Source organism: Strongylocentrotus purpuratus, unplaced genomic scaffold (genome assembly GCF_000002235.5).
Source record: "Strongylocentrotus purpuratus isolate Spur 01 unplaced genomic scaffold, Spur_5.0 spur5_contig_841, whole genome shotgun sequence".
Taxonomy (NCBI): domain Eukaryota; kingdom Metazoa; phylum Echinodermata; class Echinoidea; order Camarodonta; family Strongylocentrotidae; genus Strongylocentrotus; species Strongylocentrotus purpuratus.
In genome coordinates, this window is record NW_022145548.1 from 524,142 (window position 1) to 547,769 (window position 23,628).

At 36.4% G+C, this 23,628-nt stretch overlaps 1 long non-coding RNA gene across 1 annotated transcript; it reads left to right on the plus strand.

Annotated features, from left to right (window-relative positions):
• Positions 1 to 13,459: 13,459 nt before the first annotated feature.
• Positions 13,460 to 22,666, plus strand: LOC115925377. Its single transcript, XR_004064672.1, has 4 exons — positions 13,460 to 13,670; positions 18,514 to 18,632; positions 21,135 to 21,211; positions 22,384 to 22,666. It is a non-coding gene; the product is annotated as an uncharacterized LOC115925377 (long non-coding RNA).
• The last annotated feature ends 962 nt before the right edge of the window (positions 22,667 to 23,628 follow it).

Below are 23,628 nucleotides of genomic sequence, written 5' to 3' on the forward strand. Positions count from 1 at the left end.
TATCTATTGTTTTTATTTCTTATGTATTCTTTTGTTCTGGAATACATCAAGTTACTTTGAGAAACATATAAAAGCAATTCGATATCAATTCATATCACCCACTTAGGAAGGAATACATCTAAACCTGTATTCACATTTCTGCTTGTACATGAATATATGCAATTATAGCATATTTTTGATGACATGCGCATACTAATTGTTATGTAACACCTCACAGGTATATCCGATTGCGACGAAAATGGTATCAACACGTGCGTAAGACTTGAGGGAAAAAAGTCATGAAACGACAATTCAAAATTTTAAGCGGTTGCGGCGCAATCTCCGAAAATGTCGAGGGGGGGCCTCCCAGGCCCCCCCCCAGTACAGTAAGGGTTAAAGGCCATCAAAATATAAGAACTCATGGACAGCAGTATGATGTACATGTAGGGCTGATAAACTCTTACATGGTAGACCAGGGGGGTGTTTTTATGCCTCCGTTACGAAGTAGCCGGAGGCATTATGTTCTTGGGTTGTCCGTCCGTCCGTACGTACGTCCCGTTCTCGTGATCGTGTTATCTGAAGAACTGGTTGATGGATTCCTGCCAAACTTTGGTCATGTATGTATCTTGTAGAGCCGATGAACTAATTAGATTTTGGGGTTACGAGGTCAAAGGTCAAAGGTCACAGGGCTCATTATGTATGCAAAACGAGCTCGTGATCGCGTTATCTGAAGAACTGGTTGATGGATTCCTGCCAAACTTTGGTCATGTATGTATCTTGTAGAGCCGATGAACTGATTAGATTTTGGGGTCATGAGGTCAAAGGTCAAAGGCCACAGGGCTCATTATGTATGCAAAACGAGCTTGTGATCGCGTTATCTGAAGAACCGATTGATGGATTGCTGCCAACTTAGGTCATGTATGTTTCTTGCAGAGCCAATGAACTGAGTAGATTCTTGGTTCATAAGGTCAAAGGTCATGAGCTCATTATGTATGCAAAAATAGCTTGTAATCACAATATTCTGAGAACCTGTTAATGGATTACAATTGAACTTGAATTCGAAAAATTTCTTCTGTTTTGGTTTGTAAAATTGCTCTATGACGGAGGCATCATTTTCGACTGCGCGCAGTCGAAGTTCCATCTAGTTTTTTTTTTTTTTACTTTTCATAAATTCCACATCAAGAAAATGAAATCTCCTTGATAATAGAAAATATGAATGATTTAAATCAACATTTTATGCCTTTTAAAATAACTTTTCAAAATATTTTCAAAGATGCTCACGGCTTTCCATAATTGTTAAATCCAACTTAGAGATAAGTTCAACTTAGTATCTTTTTGAAACACCCCCCCCCCTTCAGAAATAATGAGGTAGATGTGTTTTCTTGGAGATGTTCATGAACAAGGTTATGATGGATAAAGGTCATATAAACATGGGGGAGTGACAGAATGAAATGGCCATTTAAATGTTAGAATTCACGAAGTGGTACCATGCTGAGTTGATCAACACATTGTGTGTAATTGGGTTTTTACAGACATGAATCAATCAGACAAGACTGTTTACGTCCGGGGACTGACCTTTAACATCACCATCCGAAAGAGGTGACTCAGTTTCGAACCGGGGTCCATCTGAGCCAGTTTGTAGGCGAAGAGACAGAGAGCTGACCAAGTGAATGTACTGCTAGACCAACTCACATCTCTCTGATAAACACAGATAGTAGACCAGGGGTGTGTTTCACATAGACTAGTATCGATTATAAGTTGGACTTAAATATGGTAGGCTATTCATGCCACTAGTTGTTCTCACCATTGGTCTCTCAAGGGATGTCACAATTCTACAGAATTTAAATTTTTTGATAGTTCATTGTTGAAGAAAAAACGTTACTTACCTTTGTAAATGTGCATTATATTTAAGAATTTTTTTCTTCAACAATGGTGAGAGCAAACAGTGGCATGAACAGCCTGCCATTGTCAAGTCCAACTCAAAGTCGATCTTAGTCTTTGTGAAACACTCCCAAAAATTTATGAGGAAGATGTTTAGAGTTCTTGAACAGTGAGGGGTGGAGACGGATGATTTAGATATCAGGGAGAGGAGAGTGACAACGACAGCCATGGATATATCGGTATTCATTGACATAGTGCGATGTCAATCCAATATTTAAGAACAAGTGAAGAATAATAAATTGCTCGAGTGATATGAGCAATGTCTACCATGCTCAGTTGATAAAGAGAGATGAAAGACAAGGGGGGGGGGGGGTGTTTCACAAAGATCCTAAGTCGAACTTATCTCTAAGTTGGACTTAACAATTACGGAAAGCCGTTAGCATCTATGAATTTTTTTGTAAAAGTTATTTTATAAGGCATAAAATGTTGATTCAAATCATTCAATGATTTCTATTATCAAGGAGATTTTATGTTCTTCATGTGAAATTTATAAAATTTCTAAAATACTTGAATTTTCACTATTGAACATATTATATTTTAAGGCTACTAATGGCTCCCCATAATTTTTATGCCTCCGCCACCGAAGGTGGTGCCGGAGGCATCATGTTTTCGGGTTGTACGTCCGTACGTCCGTCCCGTTTGACCGTTATCACAATATCTCAAGAACAATTTAAGATTTAAACTTAAGACTCGGGAATAGTCTTTATCACCATAGGAAGACGATCTGATTAGATTTTGGAGTATGTAGGTCAAAGGTCACAGGTCACAGAGGTCAACTTATGAAATTCCTTGTATTGAGTTTGTTAGCGCGATATCTCAAGAACCATTTGAGATTTAAACTTCAAACTTAAGGATAGTATGTATCACCATAGGAAGACGATCTGATTAGATTTTGGAGCACGTATGTCAAAGGTCAAGGGTCACAGAGGTCAACTTATGAAATTCCATACATTGAGATTGTTATCATGATATCTCAAGAACCACTGGAGATTTAAACTTCAAACTTAGTGATAGTGTGTATCACTATAGGAAAACAATCTGATTACATTTTGGAGCACGTAGGTCAAAGGTCAAGGGTCATAGAGGTCAACTTATGAAATTCCATACATTGAGATTGTTATCATGATATCTCAAGAACCACTGGAGATGTAAAAACTTCAAACTTAAGGATAGTATGTATCACCATAGGAAGACGATCTGATTAGATTTTGGAGCACGTAGGTCAAAGGTCAAGGGTCACAGAGGTCAACTTATGAAATTCCATACATAAGACAATCTGATTAGATTTTGGAGCACGTAGGTCAAAGGTCAAGGGTCACAGAGGTCAACTTATGAAATTCCATACATTGAGATCGTTATCGCGATATCTCAAGAACCACTGGAGAATTTTCACTTCAAACTTAATGATAGTATGTATCACCATATCATAATATCTCAAGAACCACTGGAGATTTAAACTTCAAACTTAATGATAGTGTGTATCACCATAGGAAGACAATCTGATTAGATTTTGGAGCACGTAGGTCAAAGGTCAAGGGTCACAGAGGTCAACTTATGAAATTCCATACATTGAGATTGTTATCATGATATCTCAAGAACCACTGGAGATTTAAACTCCAAACTTGTTTAAATTGCTTTATGGCGGAGGCATCATTTTCGACTGCGCGCAGTCAAAATTCCATCTAGTTTAAGTCCAACTTAAAGTTAACTTCAACTTCAGATCTTTGTGAAACACCCCCAGAACTAGGAGTGAGGAACAGGTATTTTCAGGGAGATATTTGGATTTCTGGGACTGTGTTATGATGCCCAACTGAAGAAAGATGACTTTTAAATGTAACTTAAAGGTAATGTAATTTAAAGGTAACCCCACCCCAAGAAATACCTTAAGTTTTTCTGAGAGATTTGTTGTATTCTTGCCCATGAATCTTCAAGATTCCCCGCCAAAGGGTATGAGAGAGGTAAAACAAGATTAATGTACAGTATCTCAGCAAGACATGGGCACCGCCATTTTCTTGATAACGTGACGTACTATGTGAAGTCGTTTATCAAGTAAATGTATTCAAATTATGGATGCTTCTTTCCCAGGTGTGTGTGGTGATGAAGTATTTCATTTACCTGCTATTTATAAACGTGTATCTGATTAAAATTGAAGAAGTAAAATGACGACTAATTTTTATTTGTAATTTCATTTGTAAGGACTGTTAATTATGCAAGGCTAGTTTACTTTAAAAAATGAATTCCATACATATAAAGAAATGGATGTTATTTTTTGTTATTTAGATGCCTGATCTGCAAAAGTACTTAAAAGTAGTTTTATTTAATTTTCTATTATAAACGACTGATGTGGAAGACTAGTTAACGCACTTTTTCAAGAAAGACATTCCCTGGTTATGCGTACAGGAATTAACACAATATACAATTAGACTCTCCCGCGCACGTTATTTTTTTCTGCGGCACAGATTGGGGTAAGCTGCTTGTTGAGCCTATGGGAAAGTTTAGCGTAAGGGTTAAATCAAGACCTCTTTTTTTTTTTAAAGCCCAATCTGTGCCGCAGAAAAAAATGATGCCTCTCGCGCAATCAAAACCCCTCAGAATAAGGACTTTCGCATTCCGCTATGGGGAACATGGAAACTAATGATTCTGATTGACTGCAGTATTTAATATTAGTCATTTCGTTTTTCAATTAGTCTCCATTGTAAGCTACCAAGCATGTTGATGAAATATAAGTCATGCTAAAAGGGAACGAAGAATGCTCGTGCCTCGTGTGACATGGAATGATGATAATGTGCAGATTACATTAGCGAGGCATTATGGTCATCCTAACAATATTTTGATAATTCCCACTATAGCGGGGCAAAACTTGTATAGCGCCATATGTGGCGTTCAGAAAGTTTGTGCAACAGAAAGCCTAGTCAAAGGCATCAGACTTGATGTTTGTTACCACAGAATTCATGACTTTGCTCCGGATGAACAAATGGTTGGTAAGCTACGATACATGATTCCTGTAGATAACTGATTTACTGTCAAATATAGGAATCTAGTTGTTTTAGACGATTGTTTATTTCCTGTGAATTATGTGCAAATGGTGAGTTGATTTTGGATGATTAACGCAACGTTATGTACAGAAGGCTATGTGTTGCTATGTGTTGCTAAGGGGCTATGAAACGCATTGCATTAGCAGGGTTACATTACAATGTGTGTGCTATATAAGCAGAGGGGGTTGGACCAATTAGTGAACAGAGTGCATATGATCGGACAGTTATGGTTAATGATTCAGTATGCTACATGAAGCATTTATATGGTTTATAATACATATATACATTGTACGATTGATAAGATAGAATGCCAAGGGTATAATGGCAGTCGATATGTTAATTCATGTAAACTAGGTCGGATAAGGGACCGTGTTGTTGTGTTGAATTATCCATGATTCATTGGATAAAGTGCAAGATGCACAGTGGGATAATCATTTAGTTCAGTTTATATTTACCAATTGGGTTACAGTATAAGTGATAACCTGTGATAAGTTTTGCATGTACCAGTATGGGTATATAGTAATGGATCAGTTTAATTTGTTTACTACATTAATGTATTGTAGTGCTGGAAGGGGGGCCCAGGCCTTTTGTAATTTAAACGTTATCATTTAAAGAGCGTTTATGATGCTATTTGTTGAAAGAATTCATTAATAAGCAACCAGGATGTAATAGCCTTGATGTATGTGATTCAAAATGGATAAGGTTCAGTTTCAGAATAGTAGGTATACATGATTCAAGTTATGCTAGTAGAAGAAACAGAAATAATTACTCTGATATAAACAGGTTAATGCATCCATTTGAGTTTACTACAGACATGCTCCAAGCAGATTACAATAGATGACATATATTGTTGTTCATTGCTTTAAACATACAATTAGTCTTTGTTCTAACTAGAGCATATTATTTATGACGAATATTTGTTATCTTTTCTCTTAGTGAACCGCGTTACAAATTCTATTCAGATAATATAATGAGTATTAAAAAGTATTAAAATTGGAGTCTTGGCAGTGTGCTAATCACAAGTGTGACATGGGTACGTTACATGTATAAACATATTGCACATGATAAAATGGAAGTCCTTGGGTATTATTGGTCACAGTAAGAATAGCCGATAATTAAAGATAAAGACCAGTTATGGTCATGCGATTGCATTAATTGTCAAAGAAACGTTGTGGAATCGATCAGAAAAGGATGATCATCTAGCATATAAGTAGTGGTGTGTACTGCAAGGTTCTGGAATCATCAAAATGATAAGAAATTTGGCCCAGTCTTCGTAAAGTTACAAACACTGTACACAGAAAGATGTATATGGGACAACGCACATGTGCGTTTATCTCTCACAAACCAATAGATAAACTGATTTACCAAATATATCAATTAGTAGGCGGTTTTCCCGGCAAAATTGTTATCATCATGTATTAGCAGTGGCGTAATGAGCAAAAACGTTTGGGGGGGCTGACAAAAAAAATCCGCATCACCCCACTCTAACATGCAGGCCCCGCTGAACGTTTTTCAAAGTGGGGTATAGGGGCAAAGCCCCATCAGGGGGTCAGGGGGCGGAGCCCCCGAAGCTCAATGGGTATGGGCATCAGTGGTGGATCCAGGAGTTACTTACGGGGGGGGTGGCATGGGGTGAAATACATGTAAAACCTGATGAAGCGACAGAGCGAGGCTTTAGCGGCGAGGGAGCGGAACGACCAAGCGGGGGTGGGTCTGGGATTAGGGATTAGGAAGCATTTGCAATTTTAAAACCACATTAGACGCCTTTTCAGGCACTTCCTGGAGTAATATGACACAAAATTGCTTTTTGCGCGGAAGCTTTGATACTTCATTAAATTATTAGAGAAAGATTACGATCCGTTGCACCGTTCTAGACTTTTTATTCTTGTTTCGCCCCTCCCGCGCGAAGCGCGGAAGCTATGACGTTTCATTTATTTATTAGAGAAAGAAGACGATTCATTGTACCGTTCTCGACACTTAATCCTTGCCTGAATTCATTTTCGCCCATCCCGCGCTTAGCGCGGAAGCTTTTACGTTTCATTAAATTATAAGAGAAAGAGGTCGATTCGTTGTACTGTTTTCGACTTACAATCCTTGTCCGAATTCAGTTTCCTCCCTCCGGCGCAAAGCGCGAGAGCTTTGACGTTTAATTAAGTTATTAGAGAATGAAGACGATTTGTTGTACTGATTTCTACTCTTAATCCTTGCTTTCACATTTCATTAAATTATTTGGAAAAGAAGACGATGCGTTTCCTAAAATGTTTACTCTTAATCCTTGTCTGAATAGAGTTTTCCCCCTCCCGCGCATAGCGCGGAAGCTTTGAAGTGTCATTAAATTATTAGGGAAAGAAGACGATTCGTTGTACTGTTTTCGACACTTAATCCTTGTCTGAATTCAGTTTTCGCCCTCCCGCGCCAAGCGCGAGAGCTTTGACGTTTAATTAAATTATTAGAGAAAGAAGACGATTCGTTGTACTGATTTCTACTCGCTTTGTCTGAATTCAGTTTCCCTCCCTCCCGCGCGATGTGCGGAAGCTTTGACGTTTCATTAAATTATCAGAGAAATTGTCTGAATTAATTTTTTCTTTTCTTTGTCCGATAAAAAGTCACAGTTCGTAGGGAGAAAAAAAATTGCCGGCCGACCGACAATATACATCTCACCGACTTCAAACTTTTAAATGTATATAGTACACGAGCTAGATAGAGCAAGAATACCGACACAGCGGACCCGACACAGCAACATAATTTATCTATGCGTATCTTTCTTGCTCCTTCGACGTGGCGACTCCACCCAACATTCCCTTTGCTCTCTTACTCCCACCTCTCTTCTCTTAGGCTCTTAATACCACCCTCTCTCTATCTCTCTCTCTCCTCTCTTTCGTTTCTTTTTCTTTTGTTTTGTTTGTTTTCTTATGTTTCCTTTTCTCCTTTTTTTTTCTTTCTCCTTTTTTTTTCTTTCTCCTTTTCTTTCTTTTCTTTCTTTTCCTTTCTTTCCTCTCCTTCCTTTTTTTTTTTCCTTCTTTCTTTTCTTCCCTTTCTTTACTTGGTTATGGTTCAATTTTTTTTTTTTTTTTTTTTTTTGGGGGGGGCGGCTGGCGCCCCCAAGCCCCCCCCCCCCCACCAGTACGCCAGTGTGTATTAGTCAAAACATATTCTTTCACATAATTGGTAATTAAGTGCTTCCATTTCATTTTTTGAAATTGGGGCGTTTCCAAACACTGGTCTTTACCTTTAAAGAATGTTGTACTGTAAAACGTCATCAGAAGAGAAAGAGGTGGAGAGGAGGAGGGAGAGACAGAAAGTGAGAGAGAAAAACGGAGAGGGGGAAGGAGAGACGAAGGGAGAAGGAGGAAGAGGCAGAGAGAGACATATTCTGAGAGAGAGAGGGGAGGGAGTGAAATAGAAATAGAGAGGAAAGACTGAAGAAGAGAAAAGGAAATTTGAAAAGTAGCCAGTTCAAATAGAGAAAAGGGATGAGAGAGTGAGAGGAAGGATAAAAGTACATGCAATATAAAAATACGAATGAATGGCAGAACCTGCTGTGCCAATCATCATGACAGTTAATATAGGTTTTCCCGCCCAACTTCGTAAACTTAGCATCCGAATTAACGTTACGTTCATTCAACTTCGTGCGAAATTGAATGATTATGTAGATCAACATTCAAAAAGCTAATTGCGTCATTCAATTTGATTTAGTACCATGCGATTTCATACTCTTGTCACGGAGACGTGCAAAACGAGCATTTAATTTAGAAAAGCGTGCAAAGAGCATTCAAATTCGCGCCGGACAGACAGTGGTATGTCTTCGTGCATTCAATTCCGTGATTAGGCATACATATGTAACATTTGTGCATTGCTTTTCATTTGATGTTAATTTGTCACTTAATATACTTCTGTTTGAATAATTTTATTCAAAATTTACTTGGAGGAATGGCATGCGTATTCGTTACATTACACAGGTAACTGTCCCCAGAGAAGGTGCACAATTTGTGACTTCTCTTCTAAGCACATGCTATATATAAACAGATCTTGGACAGAGGTATAGTTCAGGTTTAATAGACATGATGGAAACAAAATAAAATGATGAATTAAAAAAAAGATGTTAAATGAAAAGAAAGAAAGATCACCTTCTCAATCACGATTGATCAAAACAAACCATTTAAAAAATAACCCCTGAGGCATTTATAATGAAAAATATGAAGATATGAATGGGAGTGGGAGAGATGTTTCAACAAAAATAAAGAACGTCGAAAGAAAGAGAAAACATGAAATGAAATATTTAAATATATCAGACAAATAAGAAGAAACATGACCACATTATCTCTTATTCATTCTACCTCCAATTTTTCAGACTGTTTTCAAAACAATATCATGTGTGTCGATCATAGTTCTATGAAGCTTGATGTCTCATGGTAATTTAAGCAATCTAAGCAACAATTTCTGATTTTTTGCGACAATCGTTCGCCTTTGCTGCTCTTTAATACTATTATGACGTGCAGTAACAAATTTAACAGTTGATTCCACTTGGTTGATTCTATTGTTCGGGTTATTTAGCAGAACGAGATAGAAATTGACATTCTCATGGCTTACGACTTTGCGTTAATAGTTGTTCATCGTCTCTACAATGCTATTTGAACAATATTTGGTGACAAAAGACGGAATTTCCATATAGCTTCAAAAGCCATCAAATAACAAAAACATGGCAGATAAAAAGATCCTCAGTACTGGGTCTAATAATTTAAAGAACACTAAATTTGAACCCGGCCATATTCTCTCTCTCTCTCACTCGTTTGTCATTGCCTTCATTTTCCCTCGCTTACTTCATTCTTACCACGGAATATGTAATATGTATGTGTAGGCCTCATTATGTTAATTAGGGTCAATGGTCAAATTGTTTCAATATATCTTCCATACATCCATAATGATCAAGGCTAAACAGTAGAAACTTGACATATGGATAGATCATAATGGGAGAAGCATTTTATATAACAATATGACATCGTGAAAATGCATTCTTCATTATGTAAATCATGAGCATACGTATCACTTAATTCGTCAAAGTGACGAATTAAAGTCTAGTTATAATTATTATTATATCATTATTATCATCTGTATTATCAGCATAATCTACAATGGCAGTAGTGTAGTATAGTACATGTAGAGTTAGGCCTTATAGTAGAGGTATCATTCTGATCATTATTATTCTGATTATCTTTTGCAAAACGTCTAGACGATAAACTCATGACAATTGACAATTGTCATGAATCATTGTCTTTAAGTTTACCATTAAATGCATCTGGTTCGAGTTTTGCTCAGGTATTTGGTACTGGATGATTTAAAAGGTAGAAATTAACTTGTGTCCTATTCATTCTAGTCTTATTCATTTGCGTTATGTTTTATTCATTCAAGTTCTAATGTTTCTGACTGTTTTCAAGACAATATCTTTTGTGTCGATCATAGTTCTATGTAGCTTGATATCTCACGGTAATTTTGAGAGAAAAGCAATGCAAACAATGATTTCTGAATTGTAGCGACAATTGCGTTCGCCTTTGCTGTTCTTCAATAATATTTGACAAGCAGTATTAATTAATTTTTCAATGACTCATGATAAATTCGTTTAACAATTGATTACCCTCTGTTGATTCTTTTGTTCGGATTTTTTTGCGGGGAAAATAGAAGTGAATGTATTATTATTCTTATTTATTCATCGTCTCTACGATGCTCTTTGAATCAAAAACAGCTTTTAGTGTTAGGCTTCCTGAAAGAAATTTCAATTGTTGTTAAGAATTTTTTGGTTGCACTCTGTAGATTATGATGATGTGTTTGATCTTTTTTTCAATACAAGATCAAACACATGATGAAAATCTACTGGCTGCATGCCAATAAGTTCTTGACAACAATAACAAAACGTGAGCTAGTGCTATTCGGTGTGACGTACACATGGCAATCACATGGTAGATACAATTATGATCATCAGTACTGGGTCAAATAAATTAAAGAGAACTGAATTTAAACCCGGGCCATAGGCTATCCCCTCTCGTTCTCTCTCCCTCTCTCTCCCTCTTCGTCGCCTTACTTTTCCCTCTTTTAACTCCCTGTGCATTTGTATGCCTCGATAGTACAGAAAATAAACAATAAGATTCTCCCTCTTCCTAGTACATGTAGTAGGAGTAGTATTAGAAGCAGTATCACAATAATAATGACAACAATTATTATTATGGTTGGTGGTGTTACTAATGTTATTTTTGTAATTATCAGGTGGGCTGTATATCGTAAAGACCACCTTATAATTTCGTTATTGCCTTTGTTTATTTATTTATTTATTATCAGGTGGGCTGTAGATCGTACAGACCACCTTATAATTTAGTTAGATTTGCCTTTATTATCAGGTGGGCTGTATCTTATACAGACCACCTTATAATTTTGTTAAAATCGCCTTTATTATTCTTTATTGTTAGGTGGGCTGTATATCGCACAGACCACCTTATAATTTCGTTAGAATTGCCTTTATTATTTATTTATTCATCAGGTGGGATGTATATCGTACAGACCATCATATAATTTCGTTAGAATTACCTTTATTTATTTATCAGGTGGGCTGTATATCGTACAGACCACCTTATAATTTTGTTAGAATTGCCTTTATTTATTTATCAGGTGGGCTGTATCTAATACAGACCTCCTTATAATTTTGTTAAAATTGTCTTTATTAGTAGGTGGGCTGTATCTAATACAGACCACCTTATAATTTTGTTATAATTGCCTTTATTATCAGGTGGGCTGTATATCGTACAGACCACTTATAATTTCGTTAGAATTGCCTTTATTATTTATTTTACTTATTTCAAACCACTTTTTTGTAAGCACGATTACTTGAAAATGGCTCAATCAAATGCCTTCAAATTTGGCACACATATATGTATAGGCATATGTACAAAACACAATAACGTTTTCAACTATGACCTTTACTGATGACGTCATCTAGGCGCCATTTTGTAAATTTTTCTGAAAATCAACTCATGATCATATCTTCATAACCAAAGCCATTTTTTATTCATATTTTTCATGATTGAGGTCAATATTCGTCCGGTCAATTTCAGGTCAAAAAACGCGCGCGTGCGCGTACGTCCACGCGTCAGTGCGCGCGCAAAATATTAAAATGCTCAAAATAGTCTCAAAATAATTGTACATACGTTTTAGGCCATTTTAAGCATTTTATAAAAAAAATCTCGCACACGCGCGTTCTGGCATTTTGCAACAAAGAATCGCCAATTTTTCTTTGTCATCATATTTAGCACATTTTCCCAAGCATTTTTGATACCTTGTTCACATATTTCCGACCATTAATAACGGAGTGAGCGTCCGTTTAAGATACACGTCCGTGCGAGCTCTTGTAATACATAGCATATATGGGAAAAAACATGCCTATACAAAATCTATTGTAACTCTTTAGGATGCAAGGTGACCCCAATTTTGTTTTCATATTTTGATAGATTATGAATTGGAGATATGATTTCATGTCTCATGTGACCCTCAATTAACGCATGACGTCTTCATAATGGCCTCCGAACTCAAAATTCCAATTTGCATATTATGACGTCAGCATATTTATGGAAAATTGATTGTATCTCTGTAAGTATTGATCGATTTTCTTCCAAATTTTCATATGTTCTAGCTGAGACAATTTTCTACAAATGCGGTTTCTATTATTTTTCATTTTGACAAAGGCATTATGGCGGATTTTTGCGATTAAAAGAGGCATGTCAATTTTTCAAATTTTACGTGTATTCTCTATAGGACATGAGTTTTTCTCAAAACTGGATTCTACATTCCCGTCTTTCGCGAGCAATATCTCTGTCGTTTTAGCTTCATTTACGCTGAACTTCGTGTATGTTGTAGCTGAGACAATGAGCTATCTCAAATGTGCCCTTTATTTTGTCTCAAATTTTAGTTCGACCAGTCCACCTATACTTGTTCCAAACAAGTATTACAAATTTAGTTATTCTTTCTTATTTCTAACCACTTTTTTGTAAGCACGATGGCTTGAAAATGGCTCAATCAAATGCCTTCAAATTTGGCACACATATGTATAGGCATATGTACAAAGCACAATAACGTTTTCAACATTGACCTTGACTGATGACGTCATCTAGGCGCCATTTTGTAATTTTTTTGGAAAATCAACTCATGATCATATCTTCATAACCAAAAGTTTTTTCTCATTCATATTTATCATGATTAAAGGTATTACAAAGTTTTGGTATGGGATCATGAATTTGGTTCAAATTAACATATTGGAAGCATATGCGTTCCTACAATATTCATTGATCGTTGTCGCGATTGAAATCGAGTCTAAAGTTATGAAATTATAAATAATAAACTCTTTATGTTGTATAGCTCCCTCTCAATTTATTTATTCATATATATTTTTACCCTAAAAATACAATTTCACACTTGACTGATTTGATATAAATGACAGAGATTATTGCCACGTACAAGAATCTGTAGACTCATTTCACAAAAACTTGCACTGCATTCTTTAAGGCATATAGAAGCGCTATAAACTGTAAGTCAACAGCAAGGCAGCGACGTGTACAAACCTCAATAAGCAATTGAATATTGGGCAAAAGGCGTTAAAAGTAGCAAGGATAAACGAAAAGAGAGTTATATTTATACGTTTTGGAAGGTGAATGTGATCATTTATCAGTGAATTGGGTAAGTACACTATCGTGCCACTATTTGTGCACACTTCTGTTCCAAACACTTAAACGTGTAGACAAGTTTTATATAGGTTGATCAAAATAATGTTAAATATACTTGATTACGTGGTGTTCTACTTTGGAGTTTGATATAGCATGCCTTCTCTAGCATTTGACGTATACATGCTGTTAAAGTGACTCGGTAAAATTGTTGAAGGTTGATGAAAAAAATTGCTTAATTTTTGTATAAAATGTTACTTATTATATTCCTTCTACTATACTAACCCTCTGACATGCAAAAAAAAATCCTGAACAAATTCTCAAACCACAAATATATCTATAGTTTTCTTTGAAGGCGTCGATGTGAGGCACCCTCTAACAGTGATTAACAGTAAATTCTCCCAACCATTTTTGAATTTTCCCAACCGTTTTTCCGTGAGAAAAATACATAAAACAGGCTATAAAAATCTGTCAACACTTAACTGTCCTGGAATGGAATGTAGAGCCATTTTATTGCTTTGTGACGATTTACATTCACCTAAAATGTAATTAAATTGTCCTTGTCTTGATGCTGAACAGGCTTTGACAAGTAGCAGAATAGAAGTAGAATAATATAGTTGGGAGAATTAAGGAATCGATCAGATCAGTTTTTCCCAATTTGTACCATGAATAATGTTTCGTTTTCACTCAAATTTTCAGATTATCTTTAATTGTACATCTAGCATTGAAGTCACTACCTTAGCACCGCTATCTTTCATCTGAACAATGTTACAAAGTCCCTTTAATCTATTGACAAAGCTGGAACAAAAAGTGTTCATGGTCCATTGAAATGTCAATTTGTGCAGCAATCCCTGGTATCGTCTAATGCTAGAACACAAAAGACCCAACAAACACAACCTAGATCCTAACCATGGTCGTCACCTAAGATCAGAAATATAGGTTATGTTGATGATTAACTGTAATTTATTATGTAGGGTTTATTTATTTTTGGGGAGTAAAATATCCATTTCAGGTTTTTATTTTTTCATAATGATATAAACATATTCACATTTTCAGCATTTGCCTCCATTTCTGGAGGGATATACATGGGTTTATAATATTTTCTTCTATCTGTAAACGATAATTTAATAGGTAAATCAAAATATGAAGAAGTCTCTCTTTTGTTCTTTTTTTTTTAAGTTCTTTTCCAACAAAGCTTTTTTATATAGTAAAAAGTGCATAATTCACAATAATATCAACACTTTTTCCTTCTTTGAATTAAAATCAATACCAAACAATACATGACATGGTTTCAAATTAAAATTAGACATGAAATATTTCTTTATATCCCTTTAAACTTCACTCCAAAACTTAATGACTTCGTTACAAATAAAGGAACATGTGCATAAAATCACCTGTTTGATTACAATATAATAAATTGCTCAGTGGCATTTACCTTCCATTTAAACAAATTATATGGTACTGCATTTTCAGTTTAACTTAATAAAATTTGGATTGGACTTTAAAAGATTATTATTATTATTATTATTATGAATTTGAAATTTAAATTAATTAGTAAGCTGTCTTTTATACCTTTTAACTTAAATAACCAATTCAGGTACATATTCAATTTCCAAAGTATTACGGCAAAATTCCTCTGCTCTAGATTCTTCGATTTTAGTTTTAATCAACTCATGATATATTCTTTTAACTGTCAACTGTCTTACTGAAATCATAAACTCAACCAATTTTATATCATCATATACAAACGCTGTGGATCTAAATGTTATATACTCTCTATGTTCTACATTCATATCTGCAAGTACGAACACATATGTTAAATAATTGTCTCGCACTGCCTCACGGTTATATTGGGAGCATGTGATTGTATTCGATGAAGGCTTGCAGAGCAATTCTTGGACTATAATTATCTTTTCTACGCCCAGCTTTAAACCTTAATCCTCTTCGGGTGCTTAATCAATTGTGCGTTATGTTTAATGTTGGTTAAACTTCATGCGTCATGTTGTGGTGTGCACAGTACAAGCTTCTTATATACGTATCTTACATAATTAAGTTTTGTTTAGTAGTATTTTAGTGTATTTTGTATACTTTTTTAAAAAACTTTTGTTTTTTGTTTTCGTTTTTTTTTGTTGTTGAAATGGTACAACAATTTCCATGCGTTCGCTGTAGTAAATGTGTTAAAGCAAATCAGAAAGCACTTCTCTGTACTTCTTGCCGAAACTGGGTACACATATCATGTTCAGAAATCTCTGTAAAGAGTTACGATGACCCTAACGAGCATTTTGTAAATTGGGAGTGTTCAAGAAGTCTTTTAAACCATCTTCCAAATTATATTGTGAATAATTCAGAGTCCGACGTCGACGATTCTAATAACATAGATCCCTCATGTAAATCTGGTGAGAACATATCTTTAAAATATGATCAACTTTCTAGTAAAGGGATTAAATTTGTCCACCTGAATATTGTAAGTCTTTTGAAATATCATGAAGAAATCAAGCAAATCATGTTTGAAAATGAAATACAAGTTCTTGCTCTGAATGAGACTAGATTAGACAGCTCTATTGCAGACAGTGAAATGTACATACCCCATTACTCATTACTTCGAAAAGATAGGGATAGAAATGGGGGTGGAGTGGCCATTTATGTCCATGAGTCTATTCATATCAACTTAGTCATGATTCTCTTGAACGTTTAGAAGCATTGTGCATAAAAGTTTGTTTGAAGAACACGAAGCCAATTATTTTTGTAAACTGGTATAGACCACCAAATTCAAAAGTCGAGGTCTTTAATCACTATGAGGACTTTTTGGTTTTTGCAAATGGTCTCAATGGGCAACTCATTATTATGGGTGACATTAACTGTGATATCACGAAAAAACCTTTTGAAGGATATACGTAAGTCTATAATCAAATAAATTATATATATTGTTTGAAACAGGTAAATGATACATTGTATACAAGAGTAACCGATAGATCCTGCATACTTGTTTACCATATGTTAACGGATTATCCCGATAAGGTGGAATCGTTTGGTGTTATTAAAAATGGTATGAGTGACCATTATATCAGTTACTTGGTGTGGAAATGTAAACATACTTCCCAAAGTGAAACATTTGTATCGTTCAGAAAGTCGAGAAATGTAGATTTAGAAGCTTTCAGGTCTGATTTGCGTGATCAAAACTGGAAGAAAGTAAAAGAGTTTAGTGATATAAATGATGCAGTTAGGGAATGGGAAAAGTTGCTGTTGGAAGTAGTTAACAAGCATATGCCATTAAAGACAAGACGAGTGACAAAAAACCCTCCCCATGGATGAATAGTGAAATAATTACTTTAATGAAACAGAGAGATAAAGAAAAACTGAAAGCCAAGAAGAGAAACAGTGATGACTTATGGAAACTGTATAAACGCATGCAAAATAAAGTTACCACCGAGATAAGAAAATCCAAACGTAAACACATATGTGATAAACTGTCTGAAGTCACCAATAGAAATGAATCTTGGACAACACTCAAAAGTTTAATGGGTAATTGTAATTCTTCTAACAGCACTTTTCCAAAGAAAATTCAAGTGTAATAGCGAATGAGTTTAATAACCACTTTGCAGATATAGCGACAAATGTATGCACAAATAACACAAGGGCTAATAACCGGCTTTATGCCCATGGTGAAAAGGTTTCTGACAGAAAATTTAAATTTGTAAATGTATCTCAATCTTATGTCTTGAAACAAGTAATGTCAATGAAAACAAAAAAGTCCGTCGGGTTAGACGAAATTTCTATGTATATTCTTAAAGAGTCAATATCTGAAATGTTTGAATCTTTTACGTTTTTAATCAACAAATCTTTATGGGAAGGGGTTGTGCCTGACAAATGGAAAGTCGCAAAAGTAATACCAATACACAAAAAAGGAGATAAACTTGATTTCAATAATTATAGGCCGATCTCACTGTTGCCTTGCGCCTTTAAAGTTATGGAAAGAGTCGTTCAGTGACAATTGCTGGATTATTTAAAGTGTCAACACTCCACCGTGACAGCACTAGCCGCAGTCACAGATGATTGGTTTTACTCTATCGATAAAGGTAATTACATTGGAACAATTTTTGTAGACTTGCAAAAAGCATTTGATAAGATCACCTAATCCTTGTATCTAAACTTGAATCTATGGGTGTAATTGGTGAAGAATTACAGTGGTTCAAACACTATTCATCAAACAGAAGAACAAGAACTTCGGTAAATAATGTCCTTTCTGATGAAAGATTAACTACGAAAGGTGTGCCGCAGACTATAATCACCTTGTTGTTGTACCTCTTTATGTATGTTTATATGATGTTTGTTTTGTTTGTTTGTTTGTTTATTTGTTTCTTTGTTTGTTTGTTTTTTGTTTTTTTTTTTTCCTTTAAGTATTTGTATTAAGTTTTCGACTGATACTTTGTAATTATTTATTTAGTTAATTTGTAATATTATGTATATTTTGTATATTGTACACTGGCCCCATGGAAGACCAGTAGCAACAATTATAGTTGCATCTGAATATGGGCAACCAGCCGTATATTTGTATTTGTATCTGATTTTTTTATTATACGGAAATAAAAACAACAACAACAACATTCCCAAGTAAGAAGAAGAGGACGAAGAAGAAGAAGAATGGAAACATTAATAGCACCCACACCACGGTTACAGCATGCCTACCCTTCCTACCAGTTCCCATTTGTATTTAACACCTGGGGGGAAGAGAGCCAAATGAAATACAATGTCTTACTACAGATCTAGAGTACATAGATGTACTTTAGGCCACTTAAGAACAATAATAAGTTTCATGAGCCCCCCTCTATCTCTCTTTCTTTCTGTCTCTCCATTTCTAGTTGACATTGCGGTACAATGGGAGTAAGTAGGGAGTATCTGATCTTCAGTGTAGCGACGATTGCTTCCGCTACCTTTGTGATTCTTACCATATATTCGGGAATGGAAAAACATGAAAAAGGTAGATATTATGTCTATTTTTCTCTTTTAATCATAATTTTGATTTTATTTAAAGGAGAGGGGGCTTGGGTAATACCTCAGTCACATCTCCAGACCGACTCAACACTGATCTGTGTTGGCCTTTAGGGATAATGTAATGCTTTTTTTTCGGGCTGTTACCAGTCTGATGTCGGTCTCAGTGGTATGACTAGGGTAGATCAGGCCCCCTCTTAAATTTTTAAAAATGCGATTTATTCTAATTGATCGCAAGTCCGCCAATCAATCGCAAGTTGGCAGTCTCTCATCTCGTATGTGCATAGTTGCTATTGATGTCAATCGCAAATACGATTAATCGCAACTGTTCATAAGACAGGGCCTAAATAGAAGCCCCTACTACATAGTCAACACGTCCCTATGTCCACGAAGTGACGGATGAGCGCGCAATTAAAAGAAAGTTAGTTTCGAATAAATCGCTTTTTTGAAACCATAATCTCAACCTCTTTATTGTATCAAGGGCAAATAAAATAATGTTATATCCTGGGATAGAACATATCTCAATATTTAGTTCTATGTTTAATTATTTCCATATTTTCTTATACAGTGCGTCCCAGAAAAAACGAAACCGAGAAGTATCGATGTTTTATCATAACTTAATCACAACCATAATTAATGAATGATACATATTTGGAAAGCTTAGAGTCTCCTCTTTCAGTTGATGCTACTCCGATGATGCATATTTCACGCATGGGTGATTAAAAGCAATTTTAAGGAAGGAAACCAAAAAGACATTTGGCGGGCGGTATCTGAATTTCGAAGTAAAATTCACATTTCTAGAAAGTTGAGTTTCTGCCCTTTCATATGACACCTCAATCAGGAAAAATGAGCGAGGAATAACAAAGTTCTGTTTCTTTAAAGTAGCCCTAACATTTTCATAATTTTAACAAACGAATTCGTTTTCACTGGGTGCCTGCCGTAGCAAAAAGCAGATTTGACAAAAGACTTAACTCCGTTTCGTTGACAATCAGCCATGCAAGAAGACTCTCGTCTACGGCTGATTGTCAACGAAACGGAGTTAAGTCTTTTGTTAATTTCGTTTATTGATACGGCAGGCAGCCAGTGAAAACGAATTCGTTTAATAGAATTATGGAAATGCAAGCACTACTTTAAACAAACAGAACTTTGTCATTCCTCGCTCATTTTTTTTCAATTATAGTTGTGATTAAGTTATGATAGAACATCGATAGAAGACGACTTAGTACATTACCATTCTCGACTTCTTAATCCTTGTCTGAATTCAGTCCCCCCCCCCTCCCCCTTCCTCCTCCTGGGCGAAGCGCGGAAGCTTTGACGTATTATTAGACAAAGACGATTCGCTGTACCTCAGTTCCCGACTCTTTTTCCCTCTTTCTTCGTACGTCCTCTTACTTTTTTTCTCCTCTTTCTCTCTCTCTCTTTTTTTGGCCGGCGTTTTTTTGGGGGGCGACCGCCCCCACCGCCCCCCTGTCTACGCGCCTGTTAGGAAGATAACGTTACCACTTTTAGACTACGGCAATGTATTATAAGAATGAAGGGCCACCACCAACCCTAGCAGGGTTGTTATGACTTTCTTCTGTCCTTCAAACAGAGCGATAATCCTTCCGTCTGTGGACCACGCTGTTGAGGTTTTTTCATAGGCGATGTTGGCTGTTTTATTGGCATTTTCGTGTTGGTTATACTATACGCACAACCAGCCGGCCCATGTATTGTCATTTTTAATTAAATAATTAATTAACGGTCACCGTATTTTTTTTAAAGTGGAGCTGAATTGGTATGATTATTTTGGGGTCTAAAGTTACCTTCATAGCAATTTTAGGTTCTAAAAGGGCACTAGAAATGTCATAGATAAGAATAAGAGCGTTAACCATGCACTTTGAAGGCATTTGCGGTCTGAAAACAGAACTCAACTATCCCTTTAAGTGATGCACAGATAAAATAACCCGGACCTGCGAGATAGAGTACATTTTCCTCTTTCTGTAGCTGCTTTATTATTCCCCTGTTTTGAACTTTTACATAGCTTGGCTACATCGTTTAGATTATTTTTATTTTGTTTCCTATGTCATCATATATATATATATATATATATATATATATATATATATATATATATATATATATCTATATATAATAATAACAAATTCAATTTGGATAATCCTTCGTCACCCTCATTTTACAAATAATAATTAAAACGAGGGGGATTTTTCATTAGTGATCAAAATACTTTGAACAGCTGAATGAAGGATTAAACTTTCTGCCAAAGTAATGGGATTATTTAGAAAATTAGTAATAACAAATGTGGATATGTTGCCTTGCATTCCTCCGCCATTCTACACGCGAAATTAACATTAGAGTTTTGGTGTAGCTCATAGACCAAAATTGTAATTAGAGTGTCTAAATCATTTAGGGATTGTGCGAGATTTCTCATATTGTCTAGATGTAAAAAGTGATTTTAAAAAAACACGTATTTATTTTCTTTAACCATGTACAGATCGAGTTTTACAACCAAGAATCACAATGTCACAACGGTCCAACGATCACTTTCTGCAGAACTGTCCGGCAACCCAGGTATAAGAATGCTCAGGAGCAGGCGCGTACGCAGGGGTGGGGTGTTTTGGGAGTTGAACCCCCCCCCCCTCAATTTTTGTTATGTATGTGTTTTTTAGAACCCCCCCCCCCCCTTCAAAAAAAAAATGAATACATTTTGTTGTGGGTGCTAAAGGGTGACAAAAAAAACTGAGCTTAACCCCCCCCCCCCCCCCCCCCCTACAAAACGAAATATCGGTAGGCATAATTTTCCAATTCCCCCTCCCTTATTCAGCGGCTGGCTGAGTCCTTCGAAATTTTCGGCGCGATTTTCAAATTTTAAAAGCCCCTCCTCGAAAAAATCTGGCGTACGCTACTGCTTAGAATTATGACAAGGCCACCCAAAGATAGGTCAAGCCGGGGCAAATGGGTGAGGGGGATAGGGTGCTGCAGTCCACGAGAATTATAACAACATTTAATCATCACACTGTGGGCACCAAGATGACGTTTTTTCCTTTCTATTTTCATTAGTGGTGGAATTTAAGATGCGTGAAGTATTTATCATAAGGTCATCACTTCCTAGTCTTTAATTTCTTCCCGTAATAAACATCACGGCTCTTATATGTTCTTTCACGTGAATCTAGATCGAATTGAAGCTAGATCTACATTATTAAGACTGATCGCGCCAACAATCTGAAAGTAAGAATGAAGGATTATAAAGAAGCAATGTACCTAGTCGTGTGTATTCTCTCAAAGTTGGGAATTCTTTCCTTCTCATTCTTTATTTCCCTCTCTTTCTCTTTCTCCCACAAACATGTATACTGCACACACGCACGCATTCTCTCTTTCTCTCCCATCACCGCTCCCTGTCTTACTCTTTTGCCCCTCTTTTTCTCTCTCTATATAAATATTTTAATTCCTCCACCCCCCCCCCCACCTCCCTCCCCCATTCCCCTTCTCTCTCTTGTTTGTCTCTCGCTCTCTCTCTCTCTCTCTCTCTATCTCTCTTTCTCTCTATCACACTAACGCACACACACACATACACACACTCGTACACACATAATCTCTCCCTCTCTCTCGCTCTCTCTCTCTCTCTATCTCTGTCTACCCTACTCTCATTTCCCCGTCCATAATGCTTTCTCAATTCTAATGTGTTCTTTTTTTCTTGTATCTTTTCCATGTCGTATACAACACGGACTTGTGGACCGCTACAGGCTTTGCGTCGACACACCCAACGTCATGGTTGTTCCTCCCTCGGCTTCAGTGACAAAGAAACCTACAAGCTGAACAAAATAATTACAAATCCGAGCTACCTTCGGAATATCTACGTCTCCGAAAGATACCGAACCATCATCTGTCTCATTCCGAAAGCAACCAGCATGAACTGGGTGAGAACTCTAATGATACTAGAGGGCGCGATCAACTCGACGAATGGCTTGGCGCCGCAAGAAATAGTACATGCAGCCAAGAAGCATCTCCGCGTGCTAGGCCAGTATAAACCTGATAAGAGGCTTGGTATATTACGGAATTACTCGTCGGCGATCTTCGTGCGCAATCCGTATTCCCGTCTTCTGTCCGCTTTCCGTGACAGACTGGAGAAGTACCCCAATCGGAATCTGTCACATCGTAAATGGTTTAACAAAAATATCTATTTGAAGTTCGGGAACCATTCTCCCGCAGAGATGCCGGATCGGTCGATGCCAAGCGAGAAATACAACGTCACTTTCAAAGAATTCGTGGACTTTTACCTGAGTGTAAAAAAAACTCAGGACGTGCACTGGCGAGAATAATACAAAGTCTGCCCACCATGTTTCGATTACGATTATATCGGCAACGTCGAAACGTACGCAGACGATTTTAAGCAAACCGTTCAGATATTTGATGCCACTTCGAAAGTGCCACTTGTGAAAGCGCCACATGCGACCAATAGTTCTGAGGATGGCGTCTTGCGGAGGTATTATGAAACACTGTCGGATCTTCAAATGAAGAAGCTTGAAAAGCTGTTGAGTTCGGATATGAAATTGTTCGGTTATTCGATTCCTCGAGCAATTCAAAGAAATTCATTTTAAGCCTCGTTCACATGCACAAAACGCGGCAAAACCGCGGCAGAATTTTAACCACGTTAATGATGACGTAGAGTAATGCACTTCACGTTGCTGTATCTGACACAGCTAGAGCTCGGTCAATACGCGCAGGATCTTCGTGGCACACAGTTTAATTAATTTAAATTTAAATTTAATCGTATTTCGTTTCCAGTGGTTCACCGCGGCATATCTGAACAAGCCTTCAATGTCAGTGTTGATACCTTCCAATTAAAGTATCATTACACATGTTAAGCATGATGTATTACTCCATATCCTTAAAAAAAATATTTTAAACAAATCATAGATATATAATAATGGTATAAGGGACATTATAGATGCTATGTTATTGGACCTAATTATGTTCATGACCAATGA